The 11,462-nt window shown below is 44.3% G+C and overlaps 1 long non-coding RNA gene across 1 annotated transcript in view; it reads left to right on the forward strand.

The window, feature by feature from the left end:
• The first annotated feature begins 4,057 nt into the window (after positions 1-4,057).
• The window catches only part of LOC116698851 (uncharacterized), a 9,345-nt gene continuing 1,940 nt past the window's right edge, over positions 4,058-11,462 (forward strand). The window contains exons 1-2 of the long non-coding RNA XR_004334318.1: positions 4,058-4,072; positions 10,959-10,961. This is a non-coding gene — a long non-coding RNA (uncharacterized LOC116698851). The remainder of the gene's footprint in view (positions 4,073-10,958; positions 10,962-11,462) is intronic.

The following is an 11,462-nucleotide window of genomic DNA, read 5'->3' on the forward strand; positions in this document are numbered from 1 at the left end:
AATGGTGTGGTGAATCAATATTTCACTGTTGAAGCCAATATGCCTCCTTTTCGCTCTTTGTGTGTGATCATGTCTTTTCAAGTTAGAAAAGAGCCGACAAAAGTGGACACAGCTGAGTTGCCATGAGCAACAAGCCCTCGCGGAGTTACTCAATCGCTCAAAAAATGCCTTGGGTGGACTGTTGAACAAAGGAGCCAATCAGTAATTGGTTTAAACACGCACACACACACACACACACGCACACACACACACACACACACACACACACGCAACCCACACGACAAACACAAACTGGATTTTATGCTAGGGGCTGCATAAATATGAATCGAGGGTGACAATGTCGTGCCGAGTGGAGCCCTGTGCATCCTATTTTCATCATTTACCTTAGGCTAAATGGATTTGGAACACTGTTGGATGGCTCACCTCTCACACTGATTTGCCTACTTAAATGTGAAAAATGGTACATTTCCAAATTCAACCGCATGCTCTCCCCCCCCCCACACTCGCCTCTGCTAAAGTGCTCCCTGCTAGTGACTCAAGGACTCGTTGAAAAAAGTGTAGTGGTCCAAAAAAATTGCAGAGGTGTTATTACTACAGGTGTAAGCTTTCAGGCTGATAGAAGTGGCATGCTTGTGCATACTGTATTGTACTTGCACACGGATTGGTGGAAAAATGAACTGCTACTACAGAAAGTTATGGAATATATTTTCTTCAAGTTTCAAGTCTTTTTTTGATTCCCTGTAATGGTGTGCATGTTGAAGCGTTGGTCCACCCGAATGACCAAAAACGTTTCTTCTCTTTTACCTCCAGTGCTTTAAAGCCACAGATTGTTTTGGTTTTGAAATATGTCTGTAGACATGTTTACATGTAAACATAGATTCAGGCCCTCTGCCCTACGTCATGGAGGTGGATGTAATTTCAGTCTGTGGTGCCCACAGCATTGACGGATAAATACCATGTCTCTCTAGCGTCGGTTTCTGGGTCTCCCTGTTAAAGCCACTGTGACCAGGTTTCATTGGGACAACATTATATGCAACACTACATGAAGACTGTTGACAGTGTGGATCTTGATTTTACAGATAGGCGGGAACATTGTCTCTGGAAAGACAATTTGCTGTTGAATTTTGAAATGCAATGTTTCAATGCTGTGAGCCGCACAAGGTAAATACCATTCACCGTCGTTGTATTGGAAGGCGTTCAGCCTGAAAACCACCTGGTGTTGAAGCTATGCAATGGGCTGCAGATGCTTCAGGTACGGGTGAGGTGTAAAAAAACAAACCAGGAACTCCGGTTTGATTAACAGATTTATGAGCAATAATAAGATTACACTTTGTTAATCCCGCATGGGGAAATTACAGCATTTTTACTCTGTTGTTATTACACACAGGCCTGAATCACACACATGCTCAGTACCTATACATGCACTAATGGAGAGATGTCAGAGTGGGGGGGGGGAGCCTTTCCAGTTAGGGGTTTGGTGCCTTGCTCAAGAGCACCTTGGCAGTGCCCAGGAGGTGGACTGACACCTCTCCAGCTACCAGTCCACCACCATACTTGGGTCCGTATGGGGACTTGAACCCAACTCCCTACAGACTGAGCTACTGCCCCCCCCTAGAAGTAGGTGGGGTCGCAGTAGCTCAGTCCGTAGGGAGTCGCCGGTTCAATTCCCAGTACGGACCAAAGTACAGTGTGGATTGGCAGCTGGAGAGATGCCAGTTCACCTCCTGGGTACTGGCAGCCCCACTCATTGACACTCTCACTCGTGCATGAATAGGGATAGAATGAGCGTGTGTGTGTGTGTGTGTGTGTGTGTGGGGGTGTGTGGTGTGTGTGTGTGTGTGTGTGTGTGTTGTGTGTGTGTTTGTGTGGGTGTGTGTGTGTGTGTACGGCCAGTGTAGGATTTCTAACAAAACAGAGTGTAAATTGTAATTCCCAATAGGGTTCATATTATTATTATTATTTTTTATATTATTATGTATTTATCAGATGCCAAAATTATTTTCCAAATACTGAGACAACTTTTTACATCTCTGGAAAATACGGCCACCATCATTTTTGTCTTTCGTTGGTTACATAACGGATTTTTTTCAAAAGCAAATGCTCTTGACTCCGCATGCGTCTCCACACACTCTTCTGTTGCTAACATTCTCTTTCTCACCAGCTTCTTTCTCTCTCCGCTTGTGCTTTGTCCTCACTCTTCACCCTGTCTCCCATGTCCTTACTCTCCCTCCTTCTCTCCACATCTCCCTCCTTCAGTCCCTCCTGATGGCAACATGTTTATCCATTATTGATATTCTGACTGGGCTTACTTCCCGCCCCCCTGTCGCCCCACTTTCCTCCAGCCTGCCCTACTTCACCAGAGCCCTCATGAGACACACTCACACACTTACCGTAGATGCATAAGTTTGGCTGTGTGTGTGTGTGTGTGGTGTGTGTGTGTGTGTGTGTGTGTGTGTGTGTGTGTGTGTGTGTGTGAGACACAAGTTGTTGTTTATTGAGATGTGTGGTGTGTGTGTGTTTTCAAGTCAGTGAGACACAAAGAGATACTAAGTTAGAGTCCACACACAGCTTGAGGGTAGTTTCTATATTTAGATATGTATTCATATAAGAGTCCATTCCCAGCATCCAACTGTACATACACCAGGCTCAGCAATACATTACAGTCTCTGTTCAGCTCTGTGGCGCGGTGTGTAACGTTTCCACATATACTGAAGACCTACAGCTTTTAAACCAGCCTTTGCTGTGTTTTAATTCCCTCAGACTACATATCTCCCCTGCTTATATGTTTTAATGAAATGAAAGTGTCTTTTTGTTTGACTTTTCCTTTGTAAAGCTGTGGGAACACCAAGTCTTTCTACTCCTCTAGTTTGCTGTATCCCAGCCAATTAGCATACACTGCCTTCTTTTTCTATTACAGCTGAATCCCCTCGCGTCTCGTGTTCAAGAATGTGCGTGTAGGTACTGTATGTGGTGCCCAGGGTGCAGAACACACACATAAACACGTGTGCACATGCAAAAGTGCAAGCAGGCACTGCACAGGCACATGACTGACTCATGCGCGTGCATGCACACACTCACGCAGTTTGAGAGCTTTGATAAGGCAGACTGTGGCGTGTATTGGTGTGTGATCCTTTTGGAGGGAAAACATGGAACGTTTGTTGTGCTTGGAGCAAAGGTTTGTTTGGTGCTGTCTCGACTTGGCTCCACGGAGCCCTCGCAGTGGTTTTGAAGAAATTATCAAATAAGATCTCTCATCTGCTACGTTCTTTCACCACCAGATTGGCTTTAAGCTCTGTCGAATCCTCTTCCACGTTGTTATTTACATAGGTTTTGTGCTGGCATGTGGGAATGGGTTCATTTGTCTCTGCCTTTCTCCTTGAATGTCCTCCACTGTGCGTGTGTGTGTGTGCGTGCATGTTTTGCAGGATATGTTCATTGGTCCTATCTGCACGTCGTGTGTTCTGTGCCATTGGTAATTCAGGGGAATATGTGCGTGCACATGCGGACGTCCAAGTGAGTGAGTGTGTGTGTGTGTGTGTAGAATTTTTCCCCCGTGTTGACTTTTAATTGTTCTGTGCTTCTGAGAGTGTGTGTTCAGTTTAGTCCACACAGCCATTGATCTGGAGAATAATGGTTGGTGGAGAGTCCCAGGTCTCCAGAACTACTGTCTGAAACGCCTTGTAATTACCTCTGGGACCACTGGCAAAGATGAAGGGAGAGAGAAAAAAAAGAGAAAGTGATAGACAGAGAGAAACAGATGAAATTGATGGAGACTTAACAATATTATGTGAGCAAACCCAAGTGCACATGTTGTGCCGAGGGCTACACGACATGACCTAAAATCAAAATTGCACATTTTACCTTAATGACGATAAATGAACTAGAAAAATTTGTGATTCAACGACGGATACTGCATTTTTAAAATGTGTTTGTATGAAATGTAAATAGGCTATACAATCTATTTCTTATCTGCAAATGAACTTGTTAGTCCTAACTTTGACCCAGCAAGTTACATTTCCAGCTCCTCTTTTTTCTGCTTATGGAGAGCTACGTGGACACACGGAACTATATTGTTGAGGACCGGCGAGTTAAATTGGAGGGCAAAAAGTGTGTCAGAGCTTCCCGGACGGGTGAACTGAAACTCTGTTTCCTGTTTGTTGCTCAGCGGTTAATTATCGGTAAACATTTAAGTTCATTGTACTTCCTTTTGGAAGGCTTGGCCCCCAAAAATGGCCACTTATGAATTAGCCTGAGTTAAACGCTAGCTATCAGTAAACACAAGGTAGTGGCTGGTGTGTGCACCTGTGTTTGTGTGTGTGCGTGTGCGTGTGTGTTGTCCCCACATTTGCTGACTGGCGAGTGTTAATTTCGGGCCCTGCACACGCGGTAGAATGGTTTAAAGGAGAAAGTATGCCGATCAACAGGAAGAAATTATCGAAATTATTGTCATTTGGAAAAATATGTCGACAACAGCTTCAGAATTTCAATGACGATACATTCTCGATTAATCGTCCTTGTTGGGCTTATTGCTTGGCATGGAGAAACTATTCAGATTTGAATAAGAGCATATGGGTTTAAATAGACTTTTTCCCTGGGTTTAATGAAATTTCACACACGGATCACTACAGTTAACAAGAAAAACTCCAAAATTGTTTCTGGTATTAAAGATGAACAGAAACACAGCAATTAGCCGTTGATTATGCGCCAGAATAACAAAAAACAATACATGGTTAGACTACAGATTGGTTGCAGTTATGACAAAAAGAAAAAAAAAAGTACTGTAATTTTGTATATTCCCATTGGAATTTTACACGTTATTCAGAAAAATCGAAATGTATCTTCTTTTACATAGATATTGAAAATAATTACTCCTAAATATGTGTGTCTGTAAAGGGGCCACATGGCCTCAGGCAGCCTATCATTCTGTTGATGCCATAGAAGTTGGATCTGCAGGCTATTGCAAGTTGAAAAGCTGTTAGCAGAGCAGCCCTGTGTGTGTGTGTGTGTGTGTGTGTGTGTGTGTGTGTGTGTGTGTGTGTGTGTTTGTGTGTGTGTGTCCATAACAGGAGACATGCTCGCGGAGAGCAGAGGCCAGACCCCAAACACATGCTTCCGAATTATCAGCGCTAACAACTACAAGGCTGCAGCGAGCTCCCAGCAGAGCCGCTACTGAAAATCGTTTACGGCCATTGTTACTGCTTTGTCTGCCTGCGTGTGTCCTCATCCTGCAGCACAACACTGAGCGCATTCAAACCTAATAGATAAAGGAGATTGTGTTGAGATATATGTGTCCCGACGTGTTGTAATCACGTTCAATGTTTTATGTTTCTGCAGAACAGGAACCTGCTGGAAACCAGTTTTTAAACTGAGTCAGGCTTGTTACTGTAATATACTGTAATGTTATGTTACTTTTAACTTTCCTGTATAATAAATATGAGTGAATGAATGAATATATACACAAGCATTCACAAGTAGGCCACACACACACATCCACACACATTCACCTGCAACCATGGCTTTGTGACGTTTTTAACGTATCATCATTTCTCTTTCTGTCTCGTTCCGTATCCACAAAAGATTACATGGCGAGGAGCGTGCAGATGAAACGGAGGGAGCGTGAGAGCAGGGGAGTAAGGGATGGAGAAAGCACGACGCTGGAGAAAGCAACAGCGCCGAAATGAAAACAGGAGATTACTGATCAACGGGTAACCCAGGATGGATATTTGATTCCGCCTTTTGTGACGGTTCCTTATCTGAAAACACATAATGCTGTAATGTTGGCGTGTTAAGAACGTGCAGGGCTGCAGCTCACCGCAGGCGCAAAGGATTATTGTTAGACGGAACATAAAAGCAGGCAATTCTCGGGGTTACTCCGCCACGGGAGAGGCTCTATTGGTGGTATCATGCTGAAATTGCATTTCATCCAACAGAGATATCAGTTAGTTGTTTTTGTTCCCTTTTGAATAAAAGAAAGCCTTTTGGGTGTTTGAGTCACTTAGCGCTGAGTCGTCTGAACGACCAGATTGTTGCTGGAGCTTCACACTTTAAATCGCTGGTGTGTGATGGGAGAATTATTCAGGAATTCACGAAATAAACCAAACAACCACTATACGGTTTTAGTGGGAATGTACAGCACTATGAGCAGTGTTTGTATTGCATTGAGGGGGGGGGGGGGGGGGGGGGGGGTAAGGATTATGTCCTTGGAGATCATCAGTAAGCAGTGGTGCACGTCCAGTGGCTGATAACGTTTTAAACATTGATGCGACTTTGAAAATAACGCGTTAAGAGTTTATTGGCTTTGAGAGGTGAATGCTGGCAGGTGTGTATGTGTCCGCTCGCGCACACACACACACACACTCACACTCACACTCACACACACAAACCCTAGACATCCCTGTCTTTGTAATTGCTCCTCTCATTGCCCAGAGGCGGCGTGAGCTGGCATATAGGCTATATAATAAAGCATATTATCCTGGCTGGTAATGTATTTTTGTCCTCCTCCAGCCTGATGACAGCTGGAATTGAGCTCCGCGCATTGCAAAAGGTGATCCATACTAAATTCCTCCAGGCAGCTTGGAGCTCTGTGTCACAGTGCTGACCTTCTCCTGACAACTGTCATAATGAGTTTTGCAATAGCGACGTCTTCCATGAAGGACCAAGGTTGCTTTTTATGTTTTACATTGATGTCCATGCAGTACATCCGAAATGGGGATTTCAAACCAGCTTCAGGAGATATTGACACTGTACAGCTTCTGTGGTCCAGAGTCAGATATCTGAAACTCTTCTTCTCTACCTTATTTTCACAACTTAAAAGTTCAAGCTATAGAGCGTAGTTTCTGTCGCCCCCACGAGGACTTCTAATTAATGACAACACTGTTGGCTACAGTGGATTAGCCACACTAAAGGTTATCCGTGTTTGTGTACGCCAACGGACACTTTCTTCATGGGATTTTAGTCCTTCTGCTGAACATGTAGGTCTTTTGGTCTTTGTCTCCAAAGCATTCTCAGATAGGCTGAGAAATACAGAGAGAGTTTTGTGGAGCTGATGTATCAACTTGTTTGGCAATGGCTTGAATGTAAGGGAGGTTTATTAATATAAAATGTCCCGCACTGTAGCTTTAAGAGAGATCAAGCACTTTTGTTTTGCACAGTGGAGCATTTTTTGTTACCTCAGTGATTACTGCTGATGACATATAAACGCCGACAGCAGCAGCCAGAACAACAGCAATGTGTCCCACTTTCCCCGGATCTAATTACTGAATCAAAATCAATCTGTCAAGTTGTATAGGGAGCATTAAATACAGTTTTTCTGCCGCTCACTCTGAAATCACCTGTATTCCCACCAAACAGCTGTGTTTTGACACATTTCAATATTTCTCCAGTGAACAAAAAAGCCTGCAGTTTGGCAACTCTTTGGTCTGAGTGAGGCAGACTGTCAGCCGGGCCAGGTTGAGGGGTTTGGTAGTGTCACACCTGTGAGACAGGTGAAGCCAACCAGAGAAAGCTGATAAAGTCACAAATAAAGTAACTGCACCTTCACTTCTTCTCTTGTGGAAAAAGAATAAAACAATATTGTTATATACACTTAACAAAATTCTAAATGCAACACTTTTAACCATAACACCAGATACTAGCTAAGTTTACATCTGTTATTTTCGACCCCCGCCGTGTGTGCAGACAGAGAGGACATACTGGGCAAAATTACTGTGGATGCACAAGAGGAGGTTCGGGGAGGATGTGTGGGTCATACATCACCGGGCTTTTAAGTCCCGAAGAAGTTGGCGTGAAAACACAAGACTTTCTTGCAGGAAACGGGTGTTTGTGTCCCGGGAGTACTACTTAAGGGGCCTGCGTTTTAACCCAGACTAAATGAATGTTTTTGTCGTTTTGCTGCCTAAACTTACAGAAACCGTCGTCACATCTTGACAGTTACTCTTTGTCGGCTAAACTCAAACGCCACCGCCGCCTAATTGAGCGGGGCCTCACGGGGCCCTGTACCGTACCCAGCTAACAGTCACCTTTTGTCGGCTGAAACGACCAGGCCTGCACGGTGCTCTGTAGCCTGCTCACAGTCACCTTTTGTCGGCTAAACTTAAACAGTGTCCCCTCACTCTCACAGAAACCTTTTCCCAACTACATTTCACTGTTGCTACATGACCGGCCGGTGCTCCCGGCAATGTTGTTGGAATGCGTTGAATGTTTGAGGAATTGATTAATTTCGTCTATAACTGTTACTTTTGATAACTTCACTGACGATGCTGTCTATCAGATTCAGAAGCTAAATCTTCATCTGAAGAAGAGATAGCAAAGTGCTCGGTATTTAGCTGCCCAATGTGTAACATGAACAATCTGTATTCATTTGCTCATATAGAGTATTCCTATAATACTTCCCACAGGCAGTTATTATTGCGGGCCATGTTTTGTTAGATGTGTGGTCTGTTTAATAAACTGCTGCATCTCAAATAGTAGAAGAACGTTAGTTATTGCATACAGAGCCTCATTGGTTCACCACAACCCATTATTAGCAATGGGAAGACAGTAATACACAGGATAGGGGAGAGTCGGGGGGGGGGGGGCATTTTAAAAAGAATTGTGGCTGATACCAAGGCTGTTTAGCAAGTGTGAAGGTGTCAGTGTGGGCTGACGTCGTGTTTGAGCAAACTAATACTTGTTGCGTGTTTAAACGCATATGGCATATTTTTCAGTGTGTACAATAGAAAAGTCTCGGGGGGTTGTAAAGGGAGCTGGAAGTGAGAGAGAGAGAGAGAGACAGTGTGAGAGAGCGAGAGCGAGAGAACAAGGGTTATTTAATGATCAGAGCAGTGTAATTACCTCCCAGTGAGGTTCAGCCTTTTAGACGGATGATTATTCAAGGGGAGAAATCTCATTTGCATCTTGTGCAGTAATATGTAAAAGTGTTCACTCTACACTAAATTAAATTGCCACATTGATTTTTTTTCTCTCCTCGCTAAAAGTACTTCTCTGTTCTTTTCCAGCAGAATTATGGTTTGACAAGCACATGAATTTATCCTTGAGTGTAAAAGATAAGATAGTGTCTCCATGTCCTGCAGTTCTTTGCTGTTCAGTACCTGCTCAGTCATGTCTCCGGGCTTCGGCTTGCAGATCATTAACAAGGTGTTAGACATTACACTCTGCACTCTATAAAAAGGGCTGTAAAAAGAGAGAGAACCTATCTTAAACCTTAAAACCAAACATTGGCAACACTCAAATCGTCACGTCCCCCTCTCTTCAGTCTCTTTTGTTTCTGCCATGCAAAGTTGTACAGTTTCCACCGTAGCCACGAACACCTGCACACCTTTCCCTTGGCAAGCACAGCCCTCATCAGTACCTTCAGAGTATGAAATCAAGGACCCTGCCTTCATCCACAGCATCTCCAATTACAGTGGGAGAGAAATAGCACGGAGTGAGTGTAATGACGGCAATCTGAACGGTGCGGGGGAGAGCAGGAGGGCACCTGACTGAGCTCATGTCACATTTGCTGCTGTACCACCTGAGGACAAGCGGAGAGATGGAGGACACCAAGGAAAAATAAAAAGAAAGACTTAGAAGGAAAGCTCCTAGAAGAGTGAATGTTGGATTGTGGGGATACGGTAAGGGTGAGTGACTGAAGGTGGAGAACAGAGAGAGGCGTGGTGAGATTAAATGAGGAAAAAAAAGAAAGAGACGTGATTGACAGGGAGCCATCTGTTGATCTTCATGCTTATTTGTGTTGCTTTGAGCCTTTTTCCCTCCCAACTAGTCCCTCGCGTGGCTGACCGGGGGTCAGCTGTGACTGATAGCCTGCGCTCCTGTTTTCCGCTGACAGATGGGCGCGGGGACCGACTCTAGTGCAGCCTGAAAACGGATTCTCCATGCCTCTGTGTGCTGCCACAGCCATTTCACCCAGCTGTCAGTCACAGACAGCATGGTTGACGTTATCAGTTGTACCCCGCTTAACTGTGGAGGTCTGCTCAGGGAGGCTGCTGGGTAGGAGCCAGAGGGGGGAAACGGAGGGGACAAGGAAGATGGAGGTGTGGAGGAAATTGAATTGATGGGAAGTAGAAAATAAGAAAGTAAAACGGAATCGCCAAAGGTTTCTGGATATTAGTGCAGAGTTATTATGACATCAGATGGAGGGGCCTCTAACATCGTCCCCTCCTGTGGATGTCCACATAATGAAGACGGCGTCCAAGGCCTTTGGCTCGGCACCGAGAGCAGGAGGCTAAAGATGAAGTACAACAAGAGAATCAATTTTCTCCTCCCTCCTCCCCTCTTCCACTCAGGGAGAGATTTACAGGCCAAGTTATGACAGAGCACAATAACGACAGCCATATTTTACTCCTGCAGTCTGACAACAGCATCCGCAGCCAATCAAATCTACCACAAAACAAAGTTGTTATCTCCTCTCTCTTATCTGTGTGTGTGTGTGTGCTTGTGCGTGCGTGTTGAACCTCCCATGTCATCGCTTAATGTGATTGTGCCACATTGAGTTGATCCGCTCACTTTATCGCTGTCGGAGATAAAGGATTCTGAGCATAGTGACATAGACTTTTATAGGGAACGCATTAGAAACATGAACAGCCATAAAATAAACCAGTTTCAATCACTCAGAGATGAATTGTGTAGAAATGGGATCAGAAAATGCTGTATGCTCTTAAAAGTTCACCTAAGTCCTACAGAGGGGCCAAGGGAGTTGGAGAAAGAAATAGGAGAGAAAAAAAAAAAAGGGATACTTATAGCCTGGGCAGCCACGGCAGAATGATGAGGAAATCAAGAACGAGAAGAGGAGCCGCAGAACAAAAGAAAGGAGGCAACCAGAGAGTTACTTAAAGCTGGATGAAAGTGTGCATGGATCAATAGATATGGATGCGAATAGAGAGAGTTTTCAATAAGGCTCTTGCTTGTATCCTCAGATTCTGTTTCACAAAGAAACTCAAACTGTACAGATCAATAGCCAGCTCGTCTCTCTGGCCTGTGTCCCGTGCAGCATGTAGCCAGCGGCTCCTCTTGTATGCCACTGTCTGTGTGTCTGCGCGTCTCTGTTCACAGCACTTGAAACCCCCTCTAACAGCCTTTCAGACAGTCTGGTATTCTCTGCAGCCCCCGGCTCTCTCAGCATCTACACCACCTTTGCTCGATAACTGCTTGTTTATCCATTTTCCCAACAAAATAACTGCCCTCCGAATCACTGCCAAGTAACAATGTGCTATGTTTCCATTTAAAGAAAATGCTTGCTCTGCTACTCTCTATTTGCAATTTGATATAACAATTGTAATACAGATATGGATGTAGCCTATGAACAATGTCAGACACATTCCCCATTTTATTTTGAACATCTGGTACAGGGTTGAGCTTTTAACGGAAGAATTCTTCAGTTGTTATATACTATAGCAGCAGAAGTAATCACTAGTTAACTCAAGTAACTTTGAACTGAAATCGTGTGTGTGTGTGTGTGTGTGTGT

Source organism: Etheostoma spectabile, chromosome 12 (genome assembly GCF_008692095.1).
Source record: "Etheostoma spectabile isolate EspeVRDwgs_2016 chromosome 12, UIUC_Espe_1.0, whole genome shotgun sequence".
Taxonomy (NCBI): domain Eukaryota; kingdom Metazoa; phylum Chordata; class Actinopteri; order Perciformes; family Percidae; genus Etheostoma; species Etheostoma spectabile.